We start from the raw sequence: 24,661 nt of genomic DNA on the forward strand, positions 1-24,661 counted from the left end.
CGGTTTGGGGTTTTGGTCCCCTTGACTGAAGAAATATATAAGAGCAGTGAAAATAGTCAGAGAAGATTCACCAAGTTAATTCTGGGTATGGAAGTTATGGACAGATATTCTTACTAGTCAATATTGAGTAAGTTGGGCTTATGCTCAGTGGAGTTTAGAGGAATGAGAAACAAACTTATTAAAACATAGAAGATTCTTAGATGACTTGACAGGGTAGGTGTGGAAAGGTTGTTTTCCCTTGCTGGAGAGTCTAGGACCAGAGGGCATACTCTTAGAGAAAGGAGACAGAGATGAGGAGGAATTTCTTTTCCAAGAAAGTAGTGAATCTATGGAACTCTTCACCAGAGAGAGCTGTCAACGCTAGATCATTAAGTATATTCAAGGCTGAGATAGATACTTAACCCGTAACAGAATCAAGAGTTATAGGGAGACAGGAAAATGGAGTTGAGGATTATCAGATCAGGCATGATCTCGCTGAATGGCAGACCAGAGTCAATGGTCTATTTCTGCTGCTACATCTCATTGTCTTCTTGTCATATGGGTGGGTGGTGTTTAACATTCTGCAAGTGGTATGTATTATATGCATATTATTTTACTGGGAAAGTATAGAATTGACTGATTATAACTGAAAATTTAGAACTTTAAGGAAAAATTGAACCCCTTAGAAGAGAGTAGACTCAGGGCAATTTTATAGGTATTTAACATTATGAAGTAGTTTCATAAGATAGAGCTTGTTACATTTGTTCTGGAATGCAAAATTAAGTGTCATAAATTTAAGATAGTCACTACTAAATCCAATAGGGAAGTCAGGAGAGATTTATTTCACTGGAGTGTGGGAAGTGTGGAAGTTGCCATTGGAGGGAATGGTTGAGTTGAATAAATGGATACATTTAAGAGGAAGTTGAGTAAGCACATGAAGAGTAAGGGATAGAGGTTGTGTGAATAAGATTTACCAGAAGCAAGAAAGAAAGTGACAAAATGTTGAAAGCTTTCTGAACTCTGGTCCCTATTAACTGCTATAAACTGCATGAGCAGCCTGCTTCCAACTGGTGAGTTGCCAACTCTGATTGAATATATTTCTGGAGTCTTAATCATCTCCAGTCTCCAAGTGACTAGTCAAACAATGTTCACTCCCTTCATTTTACATTTGATCAGCAAAACTGTTCAAAAAAAATTTCTAAATCACATTTTTTTGAGTGCCTCTATGATTATTTTCCCTCTTATGTTGTCTTCCAGCCAAAGATAAGTCTTGAATTCCAGGAGACTTAAGGAAGATCCTTGAGTATTTGCAACTGTAAACTGTTTGCCCACATGATGGTTCTACCAGTGCATGATGGGATAGCTTCATTTTGTCTGAAGATTCCCAAAAATGGTGGTGTGGCAAGGCTATAAGAAGAGAACATGATATATAACCTGTTTTTTTTCATTAAACACATTTGTTTGAGAGTGAGATACTGTGGTAAAATTTTCGATTTGGCCAACATCAGCAATCTCAGGACAAGTTGTGCCCCTAACTTTACAAGTTCTGAGAAATGTTGGTTTTTCCCCAAGTTTCCATTTCAGCATAATCGAATATAACATTTGGCACGAGCCAGGGCAATCGAGCAACACTTTTCTTTAAAAAAAAATGTTTTATAAATGATTCCTTGATATATTTTAAGAGACCTAGCATAATGCAGTTTGTTTATTACAGCTGGAAATGGTTTCTCTCTCAAAAAAACATTCCAATTCACCATCTGTGAGTAACCTAATTTTAAAATACTGAAAATGTTTTTAAAAAGCTATTAGCTTCTAGCCAGTTATATTGGAGCACTGTAGTCAGCTTATATTCGATATACCATATAGATTCTATTTAAAATCTCTTAAATGTGCCTGTTTATTTAACCAGAAGACCTGATTTAATTTTAAATCCAGGACGCCTAATTAGCAGAAACCTGACAAGATGATGAATTCACCCGAAGTCCATGGCCCATCTTGTGTGTGAGTTTGGCAAGTGATGTATTGATTTTTAATCTAACATAAAAGATTGTGAGGACTCTATTTGTACCACACATAAGTTCACGGAAACATGGAGTGGTTACAGCACCAAAGGAGGCCATTCAAATGATTACATCATGCCAGTTCCCACTCAGCTAGTCCCTCTACGCTACTTTTTGCAACATCTTTATCTTCAGATATTTCTCCAATTCTGTTTTGATAGTCGCAGCTGTACCTGTGTCCATCATGCTCTCAGACAATTGGATTGCTGATCCTAACCATGAACTATGTGAAAAAGCTTTACCTTGTGATGCTTTTTTGCCAATCACCTTTTCAATTCTTCTGCCAACAGGAACATCTTCTCCTGAACTATTCTGCCAGACAGTTTATGATTTTGAACACCTCTTATCAAATCTCCTCTTAACCTTCTCTTGTCGAATGAGATCACCCTCAGCTTCTCCAACCTATCAATATATTGGGAAAGCCTCATTGTTGGAACCATTCTCAGAGCTCTTTACTGTCCCCACTTTAAGTCTTCACATCAATCCTAAAATGTAATATCCCAAATTGGACACAATACTCCACTTAAGGCCAAACCAGAGATGGGCAATGAATCTCATCCCAAAAACAAATAAAAATCCTTCTCTTGTGCTTTCAAATAGCTGGTATTTAAAATTTCATTTTTAATTGTGCCTGTTAGGCCCATTTTGAACAAATTGTACCAATAACAACAGGGTAATCTGATAGAAACTCTAACAGCAACAAGATGCAATGAAGTCTAATGCAGTGGCTAGTGGGTGGTACTGCTGCCTCAATATGCCAGAGAGCTGGGTTCAATTCCAGCTTTGGGTGACTGTGTGGAGTTTGCACATTCTCCTGCGTCTGTGTGGGTTTCCTCTGGGTGCTCCAGTTTCCTCCCACAGTCCAAAGCTGTGCAGGTTAGGTGGATTAACCATGGGATTACAGGGATAGGGGGAGTGGGGGTGGGTCTGAGTGGTAAGCTCTTCAGAGGGTGGGTGTGAACTTGGTGGACTGAATGGCCTCTTTCAGTACTGTAGTGACTCTATAAAAGGAGTATCAGCCATGTACACAGAGAAAAATGTTTAGCTCTTTGCTATTACAGAAAATACTTATGTTTTCAACTAACTTGTGACACAAACAACAATGAAATTTGCAGAGAAAACCTCAAGTTGTTCGCAAGAGCAGAAGGAATGGAGATGTAGATAAAGGAGATAAGAATTACCCCAAAATAGGTGTTGGGTTAAGTCATCCCATGGATGGTGAGTCATTCTCTGCCACTTAAAGAATTTTAATATGATTTAGTGTGGGATAGCTCAGTCTTCAGATTACTCCAGTGGTTGATAGTGTGTGGGAGCTGTGACATACAATAGCAGACTCACCAGCTGCTTCCCCTTCAGTCCTGACACTAACATGATAACTGCAGATTTATTTACAGTATGTCAACCTTCAAAGCATCCTGCTGTGGGCCATTAACTTTTCTTGCTGGCGCACTGCAGTCTAGTAAACAAGAAGAATTGGGAAAGAAGAAATTCCCAGAAAGTTTGTCAAGTCAGCTCAGTGGACAAATGCCCCACCACGCCTGGTATGGAGCCACGGATAACAGACAGGGCTCTGGCGTGATGTGCTGATCTGAAGCTTCCAGAGCAGTTCGGGTGCCCTCAGTGCCCTTCGGTAGGGGCATGGAAGATTTTTAAAATTTCAAAATACACTTTATTCATTAAAACTATTTTGATACATATACAGTCACAAACACAGTTCAGTTCTGTACAGCAAGGAAAAAACAAACATTGGAGTTTGACTTTATCCAACAAACAAACCAATGGCATCTCTTACTTGAACCAGACTACATTTATATGCATTTGAGGCACTGGGAGTGTCAGATAATTGAATGACCACCACTTAACTTTGGCAGAAGGACCTCAGACAGTGGTCTTTCCCCACTGTGTCTTGGCTTTAGTGCATCCCTCAGCACGTAGTCCTGGACCTTGGAATGTGCCAGTCTAGTTGAGGTCAACTCCTTGTTCTGGAAGACTAACAAGTTTCAGGCAGACCAATGTCTCTCACCAAGCTGATGGTCCACCAGGTGCAGTCAATGTTTGCCTTGGTGTGTGTCCCAGAGAACAGACCATAGAGCATGGAATTCTGCCTCATCGAGCTGCTCCAGACAAACTTCGAAAAACACCACTACATTTCTCTCCAGCCTTCCTTTGCAAAGGTACATTCCAGCAGGAGATGTATGACAGTCTCAAACCCTGCAGCCACCTCAGGGGCAGTGTGTGGTGGTGCAGACACACCGGGCATAAGTGAAGGATCTCACAGGTAGTGCCCTTCTCACCACCACCCATTGGTGTTTGTTAGAAAGTTCTCGTGATGAGATTCTGGGAGGAGGTCAGTTCCGCTACTACATCCTAGAGGACATAGCTGCTCGACTGGGTTTGCTGCACAAGAGTGAACCAACAAGAGGGAAAAACAGACTTGACCTCATCCTTACCAATCTGCTGCCTGCAGATGCATCTGTCCATGACAGTATTAGTAAGAGTGACCACCGCATAGTCCTGTGGAGATGAAGTCCCGCCTTCACATTGAGAATACCCTCTATCGTGTTGTGTGGCACCATCATCATGCTCAATGAGATAGACTTTGAACAGGTGGCACGATGGCTCAGTGCTTTCCCTCACAGCACCAGGGACCTGGGTTCACTTCCAGCCTCAGGTGATGGTCTGTGTGGTGTTTGCATATTCTCCCCGTACTGGTTTCCTCCTGGTGCTCCAGTTTCCTTCCACAGTCCAAAGATGTGCTAGTTAAGTGATTGGCCGTGCAAAATTCCCCCCCTGGTTTCCAGGGATATGTAAGCTAAGTGGATTAGCCATGCGAAATGCAGCATTACAGGGGTAGGGTAGGGGATGGGTCTGCATGTGCTGTTTGCAGGGTCGGTGTGGACCCCATGGTCTGGATGGCCTGTTTCCACACTGTAGGGATTCTAATGAAAAATAAAGATCCAGCAACTGAAGTTTGGGCATCCATGAGGTATTGTGGGCCATTAACAGCAGGAGAATTGTACTCTAGTACAATCAGCAACCTCATGGCCTGGCATATCCCCCACTCAACCATTACCATCAAGCCAGGGAATCAACCCTGGTTGAATGTCGTCAAGCTACAAACAGCATACATAGCAAGTTGTAGACAGAGCTGAGCTCTAAGCTCTACAGTCCTACCACATCCAGCCTTGAATGGTGATGGACAATTAAAAACTCGCTGGAGGAACAGGCTGCACAAATATCCTTATCCTCAATGATGGAAGAGCCCAGCACATCAGTGCAAAGGACAAGGCTGAAGCTTTCACAGAAATCTTCAGCCAGAAGTGTCGAATGGATGATCCACCTTGGCCTCCTCCAGTGGTCCCCAGCATTGCAGGTGCCAGTCTTCAGCCAATTCGATTTACTCCACAAGAAAGGGTTGCAGGTATCAGATACCACAAAAGACACGGGTTCTGACAACATTCTGGCAATAGTACTGAAGACTTGTGTTCGACAACTTTCTATTCCCCTCGCCAAGCTCTTCCAGTACAATCACAACACTGGAATCTACCTGATGACATAGAAAATTGCCCAGGTGTGTCCTCTGCACATAAAGCAGAACCTGGCCAATTACCACCCTATCGGTCTACTCTTGATCATCAGTAAAGTGATGGAAGGTGTCATCAACAGTGCTATCAAGCAATACCTGCTCAGCAATAACCTGCTCAGCTGCTTCATCAATGATCTTCACTCCTTCATAAGGTCAGAAGTGGGAATGTTTGCCAATGATTACATAATGTTCAGCATCCTTTGCAACTACTCAGATACTGAACTAGTCCATGTTTAAACGCAACAAGATCTGGACAATATCCAGGCTTTGGTTGACAAGTGGCAAATAACTTTCATGCCACACAAATGCCAGGCAATGGTCATCTCCAGTTAGAGAGACATTTAATGGTGTTACCATCACTGAATCTCCCATCATTAACACCCTTGAGTTTACCATCAACCAGAAACTTAACTGGACATGCCACATAAACGCAAGAGAAATTCAGCGGCTAGAAATACTGAGACAAGTAACTCACCTCCTGACTTCCCAAAACCTGCCCATCAAGAGTGTGATGGAATATTCCCCACTTGCCTTGTTAAGTGTAGCTTCAACAGCACTCAAGAAGCTTGACATCATCCAGGCCAAAGCAGCCCACTTGATTGGCACCACATCCACAGGCCCTCCGCCGCTGACGCTCAGTAGCAGCAGTGTGTACTATATATAAGATGCATTTCAGAAATTCACCAAAGATCCTCAGGCAGCACTTTCCAAACCCACAATCACTTCCATCTAGAAGGACAAGGGCAGCAGATACTTAGGAACACCACGGCTACATGTTCCCTGCAAACCACTCACCATCCTGACTTGGAAATATATTACCTTTCCTCCGTTCTCACTGGGTCAAAATTCTGGAACTCCCTCCCTAGGGGCATTGTGAGTCAATCTACTGCACATGGATTCAGCGGTTCAGGAAGGCAGCTGACCATCACCTTCTCAAAGGCAACTCGGGATGGGCAATAAAATGTTGGCCAACCAGCAATGACCAGGAGTGAATTTTTAAAAAACTGAGTGAGTGTATGTATTGATGGAGTAGAGTTTGTGTCACACAATGAAAGAACAGGTGTACGTGTGAAGGAAGGAAATAATATGCATGTTCGGTGGAGTGAGATAGTGCATCAGTGAGGGAGTGAGAAGGTGTGTGTGTTTGAGGGAATGAGAGTGTGCATCTGTGAGGGAGTGAGAGAATGCAAGTTGTTGGGGGGGGGGGGGGGAGTGAGAGACTGGATGTTTGTGAAAACTGAGAATTGTGTGGAAGGGGTAAGAGAAAATGTGTGTGAATCCTAAGACTCAGTTAACCAGACACACAATTAAACTTGCCTCCCTGTCACTTACCCAAAACTTTATCCAAAAAGCAAGCAGGGAGCGAAGGATCACCTAGGCTGAAAGACTCACTTCTGACCCCCACTTTCATATGAATTTCACCAAAGCCAGCTCAGAGTGTGAGCCATCAAACCCGAACACAAGGTCAGAATTAGTTAAACCTAACTTAGCTCAAACCCAATACCCACCTTCTTCTCTGGTGATCAGGACTTGTGGCTTGGTGGATCTCTTTCTAGCGAAAGTGAGGACTGCAGATGCTCGAGATCAGAGTCAAGACTATGGTGCTGGAAAAGCACAGCAGGTCAGGCAGCATCCGAGGAGCAGGAGAATCGACAGTTCGGGCAAAAGCCCTTCATCAGGACCTCTTTCTAGCTCTGTTTCTTAACAGACCAAAAATTGTCTTATTAGTTAGCTCCACTGCTTGGCACTTTTGGATGGCCATTTTTATTAATTGCTCATTTTGAAAATGATGAATTCTTTATTTTGGAATTTTTAAAAAAAAATCATGTTTACTGCATTGAGAATAGGATTTGGGAAGTCATGTTGCAGCTGTGCATGACATTGGTTAGGACACTATTGGAGTACTGCGTGCAATTCTGGTCTCCCTGCTGGGGGAGGGATGTTGTGACACTGCAACACATTTCCAGGACATCAAGGCAGAGCGTCCTCCTAGCCCACCTCCCCATCCAGCAGCCTCTGCACTAATTCCAGGATTGCTTGGCCTGACTCATAGAGAAACTGAGGAGAAAGTGAGGTCTGCAGATGCTGGAGATCAGAGCCGGAGATGTGTTGCTGGAAAAGCGCAGCAGGTCAGGCAGCATCCAGGGAACAGGAGAATCGACGTTTCGGGCATTCCTGAAGAAGGGCTTATGCCCGAAACGTCGATTCTCCTGTTCCCTGGATGCTGCCTGACCTGCTGCGCTTTTCCAGCAACACATCTCCGGCTCATAGAGAAACTGACCAGACTGGAACAAAAATGTCAATTTCAGGGGCACTATCTCCCAAACTGGCTTTGTGGAACTAGGAAATTCAGCCTCTTAATATCCTACAGCACTAGAAGAGATCATTCAGCGTATAGTGCCTGGACAAGCCTCTTGACCATTGTTTAATATGTATCAGTAACTTGTATTTATGTAACACCTTTATTATATTAAAATGCCCCCTTGTGTTTCAAACGAGCATTATCCAAGCACATTTTACACTGGACCACATCTAGAGATTATTGGAACATAGATAAGGAATGGGTTAGTCAAAGATGTAAGTTAGGAGGAGCATCTTAAAGGAAGAGAGTGGGAGAGAGGTTGAAGGAGGAAGTTCTTGAGTTTAGGGCTGGCCATCTCTGATGTTTAATTTGAGATCTCTAGATTCGGGAAGAGAAACTCTGTACATACTATAACCTAATATTGTTCAGGGAAAATTGTTTGTGGTTGGTATCCAGTTTATTCACAATTATCAGTGGCACACATGGACGCTATGACCATCGCCAATAGTCACACCTGTAGAATCTGAAATGAGAGCAGCCAGGATGTGAGGCTTAAGAACGCTCAGCACATCTTATCAGAGAGAGCCTGACAAAAACACAACTAGGACTAGCACTTGGCCAGGAATCAACAGGCAGAACACAAAGAACGTCTGCTTCAAGCTAATGCCTTCCCCTTAATATGTTCTTTATTTGTTTCATTCATTGGTGTTGACTTCATTGTGCACAAAATGTGGTGAAGGCAACAGTGTAAGCTCCAATGAATCGGCATTGTGGCATCAACAGTGGGTACATTCTGAAGCCTGTTGAGACTTGCAGACATCACCAGCCCCATCAGTGCATGCACCAATGGCCTTTTTTATTGGCCATTTTGTTGTTTGGAGTGTTTATTCCAAAAGGTAAATCCTAACTCATCTTCGATCTCACCATCATGTACCTCAATAATTGAGAGGGCTATTGGCTTTCTAGCCTTTGAGCTGAGTGAGTGAAATTATAAGGACAAGATGCATAAATTTGCCATGTGTTCCCTTGAGTTTAAACAGCTGGCACTTAGGTTACAAGCAGTGGGTCTTCCCCAGAACCAAGGACACTAGAGGCAGAAATCCTGGGTCTCTCTGCCACCTGACCTCACCCAGGGGCTATCAGTCAATCAGAGCCATCCATCTGCTGCCCTTACCTTTCCAGGTGCTAATGTTTGTGAGTTTAGGAAGTGCTGACAAGGCGGCCTTGATAAGTTGTGGCAGTGCATCTTGTGAATGGTATTGTCATGGTGCATCACAGGTAGAGGGAATGAATGTTGAAGGCGGTGGACAGACTATTATCGATATACTGCTATGTCCAGGATGGTGTCAACTCTTGTTAATGTTAGACATTTCGATGGACATCCTTGAACTTCTTCCTATTCATCCCAATCCATGGAATTCCCTCATTTAAATCCCTATATGCTCCAGTAATGTGAGAAGCTAGATCAAAGTAAAGCTAGCCTATGATAATTTGTTTCTTTTTCCCCATTTACAAAAACCTAAGCACATGCCAGAGGCCTTATCAGTCTTACGTGAAATAATTGTTTCTGTTACTCAGTATGTTCTGTTTTATTTAGATTAAATGAGCAGAACTTACAAATAGACAACTTTTATCTTATCTAAAGTCAACCTTAGCTTTTCTTGGCAAAGCAGATCTATATTTATCAAGGCTACACTGTTAGTGAATGGAGGCCAAGAACAGAGTCAGTCTGTGGCAAAGCATGATCAAGGTATGATCTGATACATAATGATAACTTGGATTTATACAGTACTTCTAACACTGTAAAAAGTGCTGAGGCATTTCACAGGAAAATTATAACAATTATTTCGCAGGAAAATTGTCTCACAAACTTGATTGTGTTTTTTGAAAATGTAACAAAGAGGATTGATGAGGGCAGAGCAATAGATTTGATCTATATGGACCTCAGTAAGGCATTTGACAAGGTTCCCCCATAGGAGATTGGTTAGCAAGGTTAGATCTCAATGGAACTCGCTATTTGGATGCAGAACTGGCTCAAAGGTAGAAGACAGAGGGTGGTGGTGGAGGATTATTTTTCAGACTGGAGGCCTGTGACCAGTGGAGTGCCACAAGGATCGGTGTTGGGTCCACTACTTTCCATCATTTATATAAATGATTTGGATGTGAGCATAAGAGGTATAGTTAGTAAGTTTGCTGATGACACCAAAATTGGAGGTGTAGTGGGCAGTGAGGAAGGTTACCTCCGATTACAGTGGAATCTTGGTCAGATGGGCCAATGGGCTGAGAAGTGGCAGATGGTGTTTAATTTAGATAAATGTGAGGTGCTGCATTTTGGGAAAGCAAATCTTAGCAGGGCTTATACACTTAATGCTAAAGTCCTCAGGGGTGTTGCTGAACAAAGAGACCTTGGAGTGCAGGTTCATAGCTCCTTGAAAGTGGAGTCGAAGGTAGATAGAATAGTGAAGAAGGCATTTGGTATGCTTTCCTTTTTTGGTCAGAGTATTGAGTACAGGAGTTGGGAGGTCATGTTGCGGCTGTACAGGACATTGATTAGGCCACTGTTGGAATATTGCATGCAATTCTGGTCTCCTTCCTATGGGAAAGATGTTGTGAAAGTTGAAAGGGTTCAGAAAAGATTTACAAGGATGTTGCCAGGGTTGGAGGATTTGAGCTATAGGGAGAGACTGAACAGGCTGGGGCTGTGTTCCATGGAGCATTGGAGGCTGAGGGGTGACCTTGTAGAGGTTTATAAAATTATGAGGGGCATGGATAGGGTAAATAGGCAAAGTATTTTCCCTGGGGTGGGTGAGTCAAGAACTAGGGGACATAGGTTTAGGATGAGAGGGGAAAGATATAAAAGAGACTTAAGAGGCAACTTTTTCACACAGATGGTAGTGCGTGTATGGAATGAGCCGCCAGAGGAAGTGGTGGAGGCTAGTACAATTGCAACATTTAAAAGGCATCTGGATGGGTATATGAATAGGAAAGGTTTGGAGGGGTATGGGCCAGGTGCTGGCAGGTGGGAGTAGATTGGGTTGGGATATCTGGTTGGCATGGACGGGTTGGACCGAAGGATCTGTTTCCATGCTGTACATCTCTATGACGCTATGACTCTATTAGAATCAATTTGACAGTGAACCTCATGAGGAGACATGATCACAGGTGACCAGAAGCTTAGACAAAGAAGTAGATTTTAAGGAGCATCTTAAAGAAGGAGAATATAGTAATATAGTACAGAAGGACTTGAGGGCAGGAAAACCAAAGCTCAGGGTTTAAGCAGCTGAAGGCACAGCCAATAATGTTGGAGTGATTCAAATCAAAGATGTATAAATGCCCAGAAATGAAATTGCCCTTGTAGTGGTTTGCTATGTCTGGGTGGCAAGCAACCATTTCAGTTAAGAGTTGACCATGATGATGTTAGACTGGAGTCACAAAGTAGTTCCAAAATAAGCTAGGACAGTGGCTTTCCTCCTGAAGACACAAGCTGGGATGCTATAAGTGTAGGGGATGTAGCTCAGTAGTAGGGTGCATGCTGTGCATGTCTGAGGCCCTAGGTTTGATCCCTGGCATCTCCACAGTTGGAGCAGTTTTAAATTTAGCATGGAGAGAATGGCCGCTTCTTTGCCGTATAAATTCTGTGGTTTCTATGGTTCTAACAATCCAGTATCTTCATGGTCACTTTTATCGATATCACATGTTTACGTGCACATTTGTTTTTAAATTCCAGCAGCAGTCTTATTATTTGAGTTAAATAAATTATTTTTCTGTAAGTGGTTCTTCTTTGTTAGTTATTTCTTTCTAAAAAGGAAGCTCTTCAATTTGTTTTTTTTTTGACATCTTAGGGCACCCAGTTTCTTCACAGCTTTATTTAGTAAAGGCACACGGATGGCACATTAGTAGTAACCAGGAAGGTTCAAGAAATGAGGCAGTTCATTTACATGGAGAGTTGGGAGAGGTTGCAATTTCCTCGTGAGAGCAGAGACGGTTATGCAATAAGTTAATAGAAATGTTCAAAATTATGAGGAATATTGATGAAGTAAGTGAGAAGAAAGTTTTCCCTCTGGCAAGTTGGTTGGTACCCTGGGGAGATAGATTTAAAGTAATTGGCAAAATAATGAAAGGGGAAATACGCAGACATTTCATCATTCATTGGTTTTACATTGTTACATTATATTATGATCTGAAACACAATACCTGAAAGGATGATAGAATCCATAACAACTTTAAAAGGACAATTGGATATACACGTGAAGAGGCTGGTCTGTTGGAAAATGGGGGGTGGGGAGTGGCACGGTGGCTCAGTGGTTAGCACTGCTGCCTCACAGTACAAAGGTCCCAGGTTCGGTGCCAGACTTGGGCAACTGTCTGTGTGGAGTTTGCACATTCTCCTCGTGTCTGTGTGGGTTTCCTCCCACAGTCCAAAGATGTGCAGGTTAGGTGAATTGGCCATACTAAATTGCCCATAGTGCTAGGTGCATTAGACAGAGGGAAATGGGTCTGGGTGGGTTACTCTTTGGAGGATCAGGTTGGGCCGAAGGGCCTGTTTCCGCACTGTAGGGAATCTAATCTAATCAGATGGTAATAAATAGGATTGCTCCTCCAAAGAACCAGTGAAGGCAAGATGGGTCAAATATCTTCATTTTGTGCTTCAGAATGCTCATCAATCTATAATTGTTGCTGAACTAGTAACACAGAGGTCCATCCTAAAAGTCAAATACAATCTCACTGAGTTCTAGTGTCATTTTGGCACAGAAGGTGGCCCATTGGCCTTTCAAGTCCACCTTGACACAATACTGAAATTTGTTAGATTTCTTTTCTAATCAATATGTTCAAAGATTTTATTATACACCTCTGGAGCAAGCAGCACTTGAATCTGGGCCTCCTGGCCCAAAGGTAAGGATGCTACTACTGTACCACAAGAACGCTTTTTAAATCAACTTGTTTGATCAATTTTATGACAAACTTCTCAAGCAAGTGGGATTTGAATCTGCACCTGCTGGCCTAGAGGTAGGGACAGTATCACTCACCAGATACTGCACACATCAATCTGCGATTTCCCTGCTCATTTACCACATTCGCTGTGAACATTTACTTTGTTTTGAAATAACTGATCCCCTCAGTTTCCAGGTTCCTCATAGACAACATGCACCAGGCATACTACCTACTGTAAAAAAAAAGTGCTTTCTAATAACCCCTGTATCTGTTCAAACTCTTAACATTTGTACTCTTAGCCCTGGTATCACCAACTAATAAGAACCACTTTTCCTTGTCTGCTGTACCTAAAGTTAATGTTTCAAGTCTGGTGATTCTTCATCAGAGGTTTTTCTGGCATCACTGGATTTGAAACATTAACTTCGATTTCTCTCCAAAGATGCTGCCAGACGTGCTGAATCTCTCCAGCGCACAGCTCTTTGTTTTATTTACCTAAACTTGTCATTATCTTGTCTCAAATCTGCACTCACACAACAGTCTCTGTGATGCCCAACAGTCTAGAGATGTATCTGAAGCATTTCATCTCACTTACATTGAATGGACCAGTAATTCCTTGTTCACACATGGTTCTGATGAGGTTAACCCTGGACACAAGGCTACCCAAATAAAGTGAAAGTCTCTGTTAATCCCACAGCCCACTGCTTGCCGCCATTAATACTGTGGCTGTTGCTTTATTGTTATAGACTGATGATATGATCTACAGACCCTTGTTTGTATTGTAATACAATAATAGATTAACATATCAGCTGCAGATGCTGCATTTAAACGGAAACATTTGCTGTGGTACAATATAGTTATGGATAGGATTAAATAGTATCCACAGTACAGAAGAGAACTAGACCATTTGGCCTCACTGTTCTGTGCTGGTGTCTCTAATCCACATAAGCTTCCTCACCAATGTAAGAACAAATTACTGCAGATGCTCGAGATCACAGTGAGTCAGGTAGCATCCATAGAGAGAGAGCAAGCTAATGTTTCAAGTTAGATGACTCTTCATCAGAGCTCAAGCAAAGTGTAGAGGGAGCAGCATTTACGCAATAGTGGAGTGGGGGATGGGGGAGGCAAGTTGGAGTGCTTTTACTCTGTCAACATCCATTCTCCCCGAGCTCTCCAACTCCCCCACTGCCGCTATTGCATAAATGTTGCTTCCTCTACACTTCACTTCAGCTCTGAAAAAGAGTCATCTTGACTAGAAACATTAGCTTGCTGTCTCTCTCCACGGATGCTGCCTGACCTGCTGTGATCTCCAGCATTTTTTGTTTTCACTAGCTTCCTCACCAATGTTCCTCCAATTCTTTCTGCGCAGACTGCCAAGTTCTGTGTGCAATATATTTCAACGGAAGCTAAATTCACATAGTGGAGGATGACTGAGAGTGCACACACAGTTTGCCACAATTGTGCAGACACGCAGCGTTCAAGGAACATTGCTCCTCACACCTCTCTTTTCTCACTCTATGACCATATCCTTCTATTATTTTCTGACCTATACATTTATCTGGCTTCCCCTGGAATATGTCAATGCCAGTTGTCTGAACTATTCCAAGTGATAGAGAGTTAAGTACTCCTTGAGGAAAGTTTTTTTTCTTGAATTCCCTCTTAGATATATTAATGATTACCTCATGCCAATGGCAGAATGAGGTTCTCCAACACCTTCTCTAAGGTTATGCTATCAAACCGTTTTGCAGTGAGAACATCAGAAAGATAGGAAAGGGAAGATAGGTGAACAGAGGTCTACTACAATTGTTCAAGCCTTTACTAGATTTTGTTCTTGAGCTTATTCTTGTACACCAATGGTACCATATCGTTCAGCCAAGTTAACATTTTTCATCCCAATGCCTAGCCTCAGGAGGAGGCTCTAAGTAGCCCTTTGCCCTCAACAATGTGTATTTTAAGAACATTCCTTTATCAGGTTATCAAAACAAATCTCAAGGACCAAATTAAGCAAAAATCCTCAAAGAATTAGTTATCATGAAGTTGCACAAGTGGAATTTGTTTAGTCTACACTGGTAATGTTAATCCTTGAATCTGATCAGTTGTATGTACCTCTCCTACCCAGTTACAACTCACTTTAATCTTTATTAAATTTTAAATACCAGAAACAGATACCTTTAGTTAGTTAAGTTTAAGAATTATAATGTCTGCGCACTACTTATGTCATTTGAGGTGTAATTGCAAACTTTTGTCATCTGTCATATATCTGAGCAGCCAATTGAGAAATTACAAGGTTCAAAGTTTGTGAGAAGATTTGTAGCTCGGGTGCTCGTTGCTGTGGTTCTGTTCGCCGAGCTGGAAGTTTTTGTTGCAAACGTTTCGTCCCCTGTCTAGGTGACATCCTCAGTGCTTGGGAGCCTCCTGTGAAGCGCTTCTGTGGTGTTTCCTCCGGCATTTATAGTGGCCTGTCCCTGCCTCTTCCGGTTGTCAGTTTCAGCTGTCCGCTGTAGTGGCCGGTATATTGGGTCCAGGTCGATGTGTTTGTTGATGGAGTTTATGGATGAGTGCCACAAGGTTTAAGCTTGGAAAAACATATTGGTAGCACAAACTGTTGATCACGTTTTGCAAAAGTCATAAAATTTCATAAGAACTGACAGCACAGAAATAGATAAATCAGCCCATCTCAACCATGTGCCACATAAACCTCCTCTTTCTCATCTAACTCGAGCAGCAAATCCTTCTAGTTCATTCTTGCATACGTGAATATGGTAATGTCCATGTTATCCAACACGCACTGGAAAGTCAAAAAAGATTGTTAAGGGATTTCCTGGAAGCACTGCCTTTAACCACACTTGCTCTTCTCATTGACTTCTCACTAGCATGATTTAGCTGCACTGTTGACCCAATAGTCTCACTGAAGTTAGCTTTTCAGAAACCAAGTTAAAACTTCTACCGAATAACTTGGTAAACTGCGCTATGCAGGAACAGTTGTACTGGACAAGCCACTGCTTAGAGATCAAGAATGTAGTCTTTTGTCATATGGACTGCAAAACCAAACGCTGGCAGATAACAATTGGGTAAAATGCTGTCACTAAATCCCTTTTTTGACCCTGGGCCTAAGTGTCGATTTGGTGATCAGTGATGCGTGATGAACCACCAGTGAAATCGACCAAAAAGAGGCACTTATCTTAACAACAAGGAGTACTTTATTGCATGACAACAATGGTACAAGTCACATTGGCTAGTTATGGGCATAATTAAGATTACGTGGGTCAGGGATGATGCATCCCTTCCTTCATCCTATCTCTCCCTCACCTTTGACCATCTGCATTGTCCTTTACAAGCTTTGCATATAAATCAATCATTTGGACAATACAGGCAAATTCATGGGGGTGGATAATAGATGAAAAATATATCATGGGTGATTTGGTGTTGGAAAAAATGTTTAGTTGTGTTTAAACGCACTTTTGGATAATAAAAAAACTCATTGGGATCTTGAGCTAAACTCCTGATTCTCCATCAAAGACTATATGGCTTTATCAAATTGACTGGAATGTAATTTTGGCTCCAACAATGACCTTTTTTGGAGCCATTACCCAATATAACTCATTTTACTGGACACCTCCTCTCATTCTTTTCTACATCACAGGTATATAGAACTAAAACATTGCTGAAGAGAGGCAAGAAATTGAAGTTTTCATCTTCCACTCATCAGAATTGAAATACATGAGAACCAAAGTTGGTTTTCTTTCGTTTCAGTTATGCTGGGTGAAATTTATCAATCGAGAGTGGGGTGCTGAAAAGCACAGCAGATCAGGCAGCATCCTAGGAGGAGGAGAATCAATGTTTCGGGCAAGAGCCCTTCATCAGGAATGACATTCTTGAGGCCAGGGGGCTGAGAGATAAATGAGTGGGGGGGGGGGGGGGGCTGGGGGAAAGTAGCTGAGAATGCGATTGGCTGACTGAGGGGTAAAGGTAATAGGTCAGAGAGAAGGGTGGAGCGGATAGGTGGGAATGAAGATGAACAGGTGGGAGAGGTCATGAGGGGGGTGCCGAGTTGGAAGGTTGAAACTGGAATAAGGTGGGGGAGGGGAAATGAGGAAACTGGTGAAATCCACATTGATGCTGTGTGGTTGGAGGGTCCCGAGGTGGAAGATGAGACGTTCGTCCTCCAGGCATCGGGTGGTTAGGGTGTAGCAATGGAGGAGGCCCAGGACCTGCATGTCCTTGGCAGAGTGGGAAGGGGAGTTGAAGTATTTGGCCATGGAGCGGTAGGGTTGGTTGGTGCGGGTGTCCCAGAGATGTTCTCTGAAACAATCCAAAAGTTGGCGTTCTGTCTCCCCAATGTAGACGAGACCGCATTGGGAGCAATGGATATAGCAAATGACATGTGGAAGTGCAGGTAAAACTCTGATGGATGTGGAAGTCTCCTTTGGGGCCTTGAACAGAGGTGAGGGGGGAGGTGAGGGTGCAGGTTTTGCAACTGCTGCGGTGGCAGGGGAAAATGCTGGGACAGGATGGTGGGTTGTTGGGGGTCATGGATGTGACAAGAGAGTCGTGGAGAGAATGGTCTTTACAGAAAACATGAAGTTTCCATGGAGGGAATGGTCTTTATGGAAACATCAAACCAGCAGACAAGGGGGCTCAGTGGTCGTTTGTTGCACTGAGCTCTATACCGCTGAAGCCAGGTGCCAACTCCAAGACACCTTCTCCTACTGCCCCCTTGACCATGACCTCACCTCCCAGACCGTGCACAACCTCATCACTTCAGGGGATCTCCCAAACACAGCTTCCAACGTCATAGCTCAGGAACCCCGCACTGCCCGGTTCTACCTCCTACCCAAGATTCACAAGCCTGACTCCCCCAGTCGACCCATTGTCTTGGTCTGCTCCTGTCTCACCGAACTCATCTCTACTGTCATATCCCCCCTCTCCAGGAACTACCCACAAACATTTGGGACACCACCCATGCCCTCCACCTCCTCCAAGACTTTCGTTTCCCTGGCCCCAAATGTCTCATCTCCACCATGGACATACTGTCCATATATACCTCCATCTGCCATGACCAGGGGCTCCAAACCCTCCAATTCTTCCTCTCTCAGTGTCCCCACCAGTATCCCTCCACTGACACTCTCATTCGTTTGGCTGAACTGGTCCTCACCCTCAACAATTTGTCCTTTGAATACTTCCACTTCCTCCAGACCAAAGAGGTAGCCCTGGGCATCGGCATGGGCCCCAGCTATGCCTCTCTCTTTGTCCATCTTTCGCAGTTACACCAGCACCATACCCCACCATTTTCTCTGCTACATTGATGACTATATCGGCGCCACCTCATACTCCCACAAGGAGGTTGAGCAATTCATCAACTTCACCAACACATCCACCCAGACCTTAAGTTCACCTGGACCATCTCAGACACCTCCGTCTCCTTCCTGGACCTCTCCATCTCCAAGGGTGACTGACTCAACACGGAGATCTTCGACACGCCCACCAAATCCCACAGCTACCTGGACTACACCTCCTCCCACCCTGCCTCCTGTAAAAACGCTATTCCTTATTCCTAATTCCTCTGCCTCCACCACATCTGCTCTCAGAAGGACCAATTGCACCACAGAACACACCAGATAGCCTCCTTCTTCAAAGACCGCAATTTCCCCTCCCACAGTCAATGATGCCCTCCAGCGCATCTCATCCACTTCCCACACCTCTGACCTTGAACCCCACCCCTTCAACTACAACAAGGACCCCCGGTCCTTATCTTCCACCCCACCAACCTCCGTATACATCGCATCATCCTCTGTCATTTCCGCCACCTACAAACGGACCCCACCATCAGAGATATATTTCCCTCCCCACCCCTATCCGCTTTCCATAAAGACCATTCCCTCCTAGACTCCCTTGTCAGGTCGCCCCCACCAACCCACCCTCCCCTCCTGGCACCTTCCCCTGCCACTGCAGGAATTACAAAACCTGCGTCCACACCTCCCCCCTTACCTTTGTCCAAGACCCCAAAGGATCTTTCCATATCCATCAGAGTTTTACCTGCACTTCCACACATGTCATTTACTGTATCCTTTGCTCCTGATGCGGTGTCCTCTATATTGGGGAGACAGGATGCCTACTTGCAGAGTGCTTCAGAGAACATCTCCAGGACACCTGCACCAACAAACCCTACCTCCCCATGGGCAAACGCTTCAACTCCCCCTCTCAGTTCACCAAGGACATGCAGGTCCTGGGCCTCCTCCATCGCCACACCCTAACCACCCGATGCCTGGAGGATGAACACTTCATCTTCCGCCTTGGGACCCTCCAAACACATGGCATCAATGTGGATTTCACCAGTTTCCTCATTTCCCCTCCCCTGCCTTAATCCAGATCCAACCTTCCAACTCAGCACCGGCCTCATGACCTGTCCCACCTGTCCAAGTTCCTTCCCACCTATCTGCTCCACCCTCCTCTCCGACCTATCACATTACCCTGACCTCCATCTACCTATCGCACTCTTAGCTACCTTCCCCCCCACCCCCCCGCATGATCTTTCCCCCCACCTCCCCCGGTTCAAAAGCCTCATTCCTGAAGAAGGGTTCTTAAATGAAATGTTGATTCTCCTGCTCCTTTGATGTTGCTTGACCTGCTGTGCATTTCCAGCACCGCACTCTCAACTCTGACCTCCAGTATCTGCAGTCCTCACTTTCTCCTGAAATGTAGGAATGTTTATGTTCTCTATCGCCAAACAATTATTTATGTATTTTACTGCTAAGTTGGCCCAAAAATGTCCCTGAAGTTATGTTTTCAAAGAGTCCACTAGTGCTTCCCAGCTTTCAGAGCCAGACTTTATCACACCTGTACTTAATGAATAGACTTTTAAAGAAAGAAGACATAGCTCACCAAGGCTGGAAATTCCAGTTAATGGAGCCTTGTAGTTGGGACACCAGGGAACACAAATTTTACTTGATCTACCTTTTTCTTAAATGTATCTAGACTGGTCACCTAAATACACTGGACCACATCCGGAATATTGTGTGTAGTGCTGGTCTCATTAATTAAGAGAGGATGTAAATGTATTGGAAGCAGTTCGAAGAAGGTTTACTAGACTTATAGGCAGGTCCCATGTGGAAAAGTTGGACAGGCTAGGCTAGTGTATGCTGGGGTTTAATAGACTAAGAGGCCACTTGGTTGAAAGAAAGGTTGAGAGGAAAATGGACCAAATGTTGGCAAATGGAACTAGATTAAGTTAGGATATCTGGTCAGCATGGACAAACTGGACCAAAGGGTCTGTTTCTGTGTTGTACATCTTTATGACTCTATATAAGATCCTGAGGGGCTTTATGGAAAAGATGTTTCCTGTTGTGGGAGAATTTAGAACTGGGTGTCACTGTTTCAAAATAAGGTGTCACCCATTTAAGACTGAGAAATTCAGGAGAATTTTCTTTTTCTCAGTGTGTTTTGAGACTTTGAAAACTTTCTTCTCAAAAAAGTGGTGGAGGTAAAATTGTTGAATGGTTTGAAGGTCAAACTAGATTGACTCTTGACCCACAAGGGAATCAAAGGAAGATGGAGCAATTGAGTCCAGCCACGGTCTTGTTGAATGGAATAGCAGACTTCAAGGGTCAGAGCAGTCTATTCCTGCTCCTAATTGAATGTTCATATGCACCGTATGTGGTAACAAATCCCACCATCTAACTAAAACAAATCAAAGAATCCTAGAAGCCAGAAATCTGAAACTCAAACAGAAATTGGCGGAAAAACTCAGCAAGTCTGGCAGCTTCTGTGGAGAGAAAACAGAGTTGACATTTAAGTCCAGTGTCCTTTAGAATTGAGGGCAGCGAGGAAAAAGGCGCATTTGTCTTGATGGCAAGGGGTGAGGGGACAAGGAGTGAATGGAAAGGCGGAGAAAGAGAGAGAGGACAAAAGTTAGGTAGACAAAGGGAGTTTTGACAGGAAGTCAAGCAAGAAAAGATAAGTGATACGGAGGGATAATGATTGGGTGAAAATATATTTTGTATTGGATAACTGACAGAATGGCACCTGTGGAGAGCAAAACTAAAGAGTTAAATAGCATATGGTGGTGGTGAAAATTGCAGCAACAACTTGCTTTTACACTGCACCTTTAATAAATTAAAACATCCCAGGGCACTCCACAGTCTCAAAAATGTTTGACACTGAGACACATTGGGGTAATATTAGGACAGGTGACTAAAGCTGGCTCAAAAAAACAGACTTGAAGGAAAATCTGAAAGCAGATGAGAATGGCAGATAGGCAGAGAAGTTTCGGGAGAGAGTTCCAAGATTTAAAGTCTAAACAAATAAAGGAAGACCCACCAACTAATGGTGAAATGACTAATTATCCAGAAATGTCTTGATGTCCTTTGAGGAATAGTAGGGTAATTAAGCAGAATTATCCCACAGGAGATTAAAAAGTTGCATAGAGTAAATCCTGAAAGTTAATATCTAGAACTTGTTGGCACAAAATAAAATAACATTTAAGACAACTGTTCATTAGATGCTAGACATCTGTTTGAATATACCCTACTGAACTTCCACAGCATTAACAACTCTGAAGTCCAGTACAAAAGAATTTCTGACTGAAAACTCAAACAGGCCAAGAATCAGGAGATGCAAATCCAGGTTAAATTTCAATGCCAGTTGTTGTTGCATCAATCAGCCAGAAGGGGACAATCATACATTTAAAAAGTCTGGATTGAATAATTTGTAGAGAACACAAGGTGGCACCAAACATCCTTCTTTCTTTTGTTGAAGTTGAGCTGCTTTATTCCTGATGAAAGGCTTTTGCCCGAAACGTCGATTTCGCTGCTCCTTGGATGCTGCCTGAACTGCTGTGCTCTTCCAGCACCACTAATCCAGACCTTATTTTGCTTTGTCTAATGAAGGTTTTCACCTTTTGAGTCTGTGTCGACTCAACTCTTTGAGGGTCGTTACGCACGCTACACATTTTGAGCTGGCGGAAAATGGCCTCTGTCTCGCACTGAGGCAGATATAGCTGTATAACTGCAGTCTTCACACCATTGCATGTCACTGGCTGTATTATCCTGAGGTTAGCTCAGTTGGTTGGACAGCTGGTTTGTATTACAGAGTGAAGCCAGCAATCCAGGTTTGATTCCTGTATTGGCTGAGGTTCACCATAAAAGTGCCACCTTCGTGACTTTGAGGTGTGGTGACTCTCAGATTAAACCACCACCAGTTGTCTCCATCTAATGAGTGAATGGGATTATGATGTTTTTTTTATCCTGAGAAAGAGAAGGCCATCACACCACTAATACTTTGTGAACCTCAAGATTAGGACTTTTAATACCAGGGAGGAGAACATTTTCCATTTCAGGCACTCAGAGTTTGCATCGTACATTCTCATGTCAGTTCAGAAGGGACAGATATAGAGGAAATCTGGCATTCCCCACCAATGACCCTGGAGTTGCCAAAACTATAAGGTATCCATAGAGCTTCAAGGCATTGGAGGTGAATCACCAGGATACTGCAGTGAATAACCCTGGGGAAAAGAAATCATGGGGGCTTTAAAAAATTCAGCTTTTTAATGTCATAAAGTCATAGAGATGCACAGTATGGAAACAAACTCTTCAATCCAACTTATCCATGCTGACAAGATATCCTAAATTAATCCAGTCCCATTTGTTAGCATTTGGCCCATATCCTTCTAAACCCATCCTATTCATATATCCATCCAGATGCCTTTTAAATGTTGTAATTGTATCAGCCTCCACCACCTCTTCTGGCAGCTCATTCCATATATTCACCACCCTCTGTGTGAAAAGTTGCCCCATAGGTCCCTTTTAAATCTATCCCCTCTCACCTTAAACCTATACCCTCTCGTTTTGCTTTCCACTACCTTGGGAAAATGTATTCTCTTAACCCATTTTGTTCAGCACTAAAACTATTGGGCTTGGGGAAAATGGAGAACTATTCAATTTATTAATGAAGATACAGAAGTTTGGAATGTTAACTTTATTCCTCTCTCCAATAGATGTTGCCAGAACTGCTGAGTGTTACTTTTTATTTTTATGATTAGTGAAGATCCTGTTTGTTTTTCAGCTAGTCATGGGAAGGTGGAACATAGAGTAACAGAGTCATAGATAAAAGCAAATTACTGTGGATGCTGGAATCTGAAACCAAAAGAGAAAATGCTGGAAAATCTCAGCACATCTGGCAGCTTTGACAAAGGGTCAGTTCGACTCGAAATGTCAGCTCTTTTCTCTCCTTACAGATGCTGCCAGACCTGCTGAGATTTTCCAGCATTTTCGCTTTTGGTTATAGAGTCATAGAGATGTACAACATGGAAACAGACCCTTCGGTCTAACTGGTCCATGCTGACCAGATATCCTAAATAAATCTAGTTCCATTTGCCAGCACTTGGCCCGTATCCCTCTAAACTCTTCCTATTCATATACCCATCCAGATGCTTTTTAAATGTTGTAATTGTACCAGCCTCCACCACTTCCTCTGGCAGCTCATTCTATACACACACCAACCTCTGGATGAAAAAGTTGCCCCTTAGGTCCTTTTTAAATCTTTTTCCTCTCACCCTAAACCTATGCCCTCTAGTTCTGGACTCTCCCACCCCAGGGATAAGATTTTGTCTATGTACTCTAACCATGCCCCTCATGATTTTATAAACCTCTGTAAGGTCACCCCTCAGTCTCTGACATTCCAGAAAAAATAGCCCCAGCCTATTCAGCCTGTTCCTGTAGCTCAAACCCTCCAACCCCAGCAACATCCTTGTCAATCATAATCTGAAGGGTCAGCTGGATCATTTGGAGGCAGGAGGTCATGGAATGGCACACTGCAAATATGCCCCCTGCCCCTTTCAAGAGTCAGCAACATGAATTGGGTCACAGCCCCAAGTGTGCAACATCTTTCCAATCCCTACACTGGCCAATTCTGTGCTTTTCTGACAGAGATTGTCAATTTCCAGCCAAGTCAGAGAAACCTATTTTCTATGTGACCATGTCAGTTTCAGGAGTCTGAAATTGTTTCAGCTCATTTCAATGATAGATGTTTATTTTACAAATCAATTCCTCATTAAGCGAGACATTTAGAGATTCATGAAGGTTTCCTTCTCTCCATTGAATCTGTATCTCCCATTTAAACAATTATCGTTTAATTAAAATAATATTTCAGGTTAACGTTTTTGCAATAATCTTGTAGCTTCTAATATGATCATTTATCAGACATTTTCTGTGCAATCATTAGGGTTAAATTTTGTGACTTTTCCTGCCAGCCCTGGTCCCCATCACAGCATGTGGCATTGAATGGCTTGCTTGTCAGTGGAGTAACTGAGCAATTGCTGCCCACTGAAGACCCTCAGAATACTGTAGCTGAGACATAACTAGTGGAAGATGAGGCCCACGTTAAGGGCTGAGTCAAACAGGTTTCCCAGAGTATTGGTGGGCAGCATTGGTCCTCTTTAAAGGAACCCCTGCTCCCATCAGATGCTTAATTACCCCCTCTCAAAAACCAACCCTTACCTGCTTCAAAAACACCACCCTCACACTCCCACACCTCCACCAAACACCTAGGCCCCCAGTGATACTCCTAAACACTTACACAAGTCATCATTCCTGGATTTGCTGACAGCTTTCTGAGGTGGGATTTCTGATTGCCTCATTCTGAAATCTTACCTCCAACCTATTTGCAGTCTATCAAATGGCTATAGGTCAGCCAGTGTACCCCTGGTAGGAAAATGTGAGGTCTGCAGATGCTGGAGATCAGAGCTGAAAATGTGTTGCTGGAAAAGCGCAGCAGATCAGGCAGAATCCAGGGAACAGGAGAATCGACGGT

The 24,661-nt window shown here is 43.3% G+C and overlaps 1 long non-coding RNA gene across 2 annotated transcripts in view; it reads right to left on the reverse strand.

Annotated features, from left to right (window-relative positions):
• The window catches only part of LOC148142154 (uncharacterized), a 76,796-nt gene that overhangs the window by 38,025 nt on the left and 14,110 nt on the right, over positions 1-24,661 (reverse strand). Inside the window, exon 1 of one of the 2 annotated variants that reach the window (XR_015752204.1) lies at positions 7,134-7,311. The exons of the other annotated variant lie outside the window; for it this stretch is intronic. This is a non-coding gene — a long non-coding RNA (uncharacterized LOC148142154). Of the gene's footprint in view, positions 1-7,133; positions 7,312-24,661 lie in introns of those variants that run through there. 2 annotated transcript variants of the gene reach the window in all.

This window comes from Chiloscyllium plagiosum, unplaced genomic scaffold, assembly GCF_037043375.1.
Source record: "Chiloscyllium plagiosum isolate Xiang-an unplaced genomic scaffold, Cpla_swu_hap1 HiC_scaffold_30, whole genome shotgun sequence".
Classification (NCBI taxonomy): Eukaryota; Metazoa; Chordata; class Chondrichthyes; order Orectolobiformes; family Hemiscylliidae; genus Chiloscyllium; species Chiloscyllium plagiosum.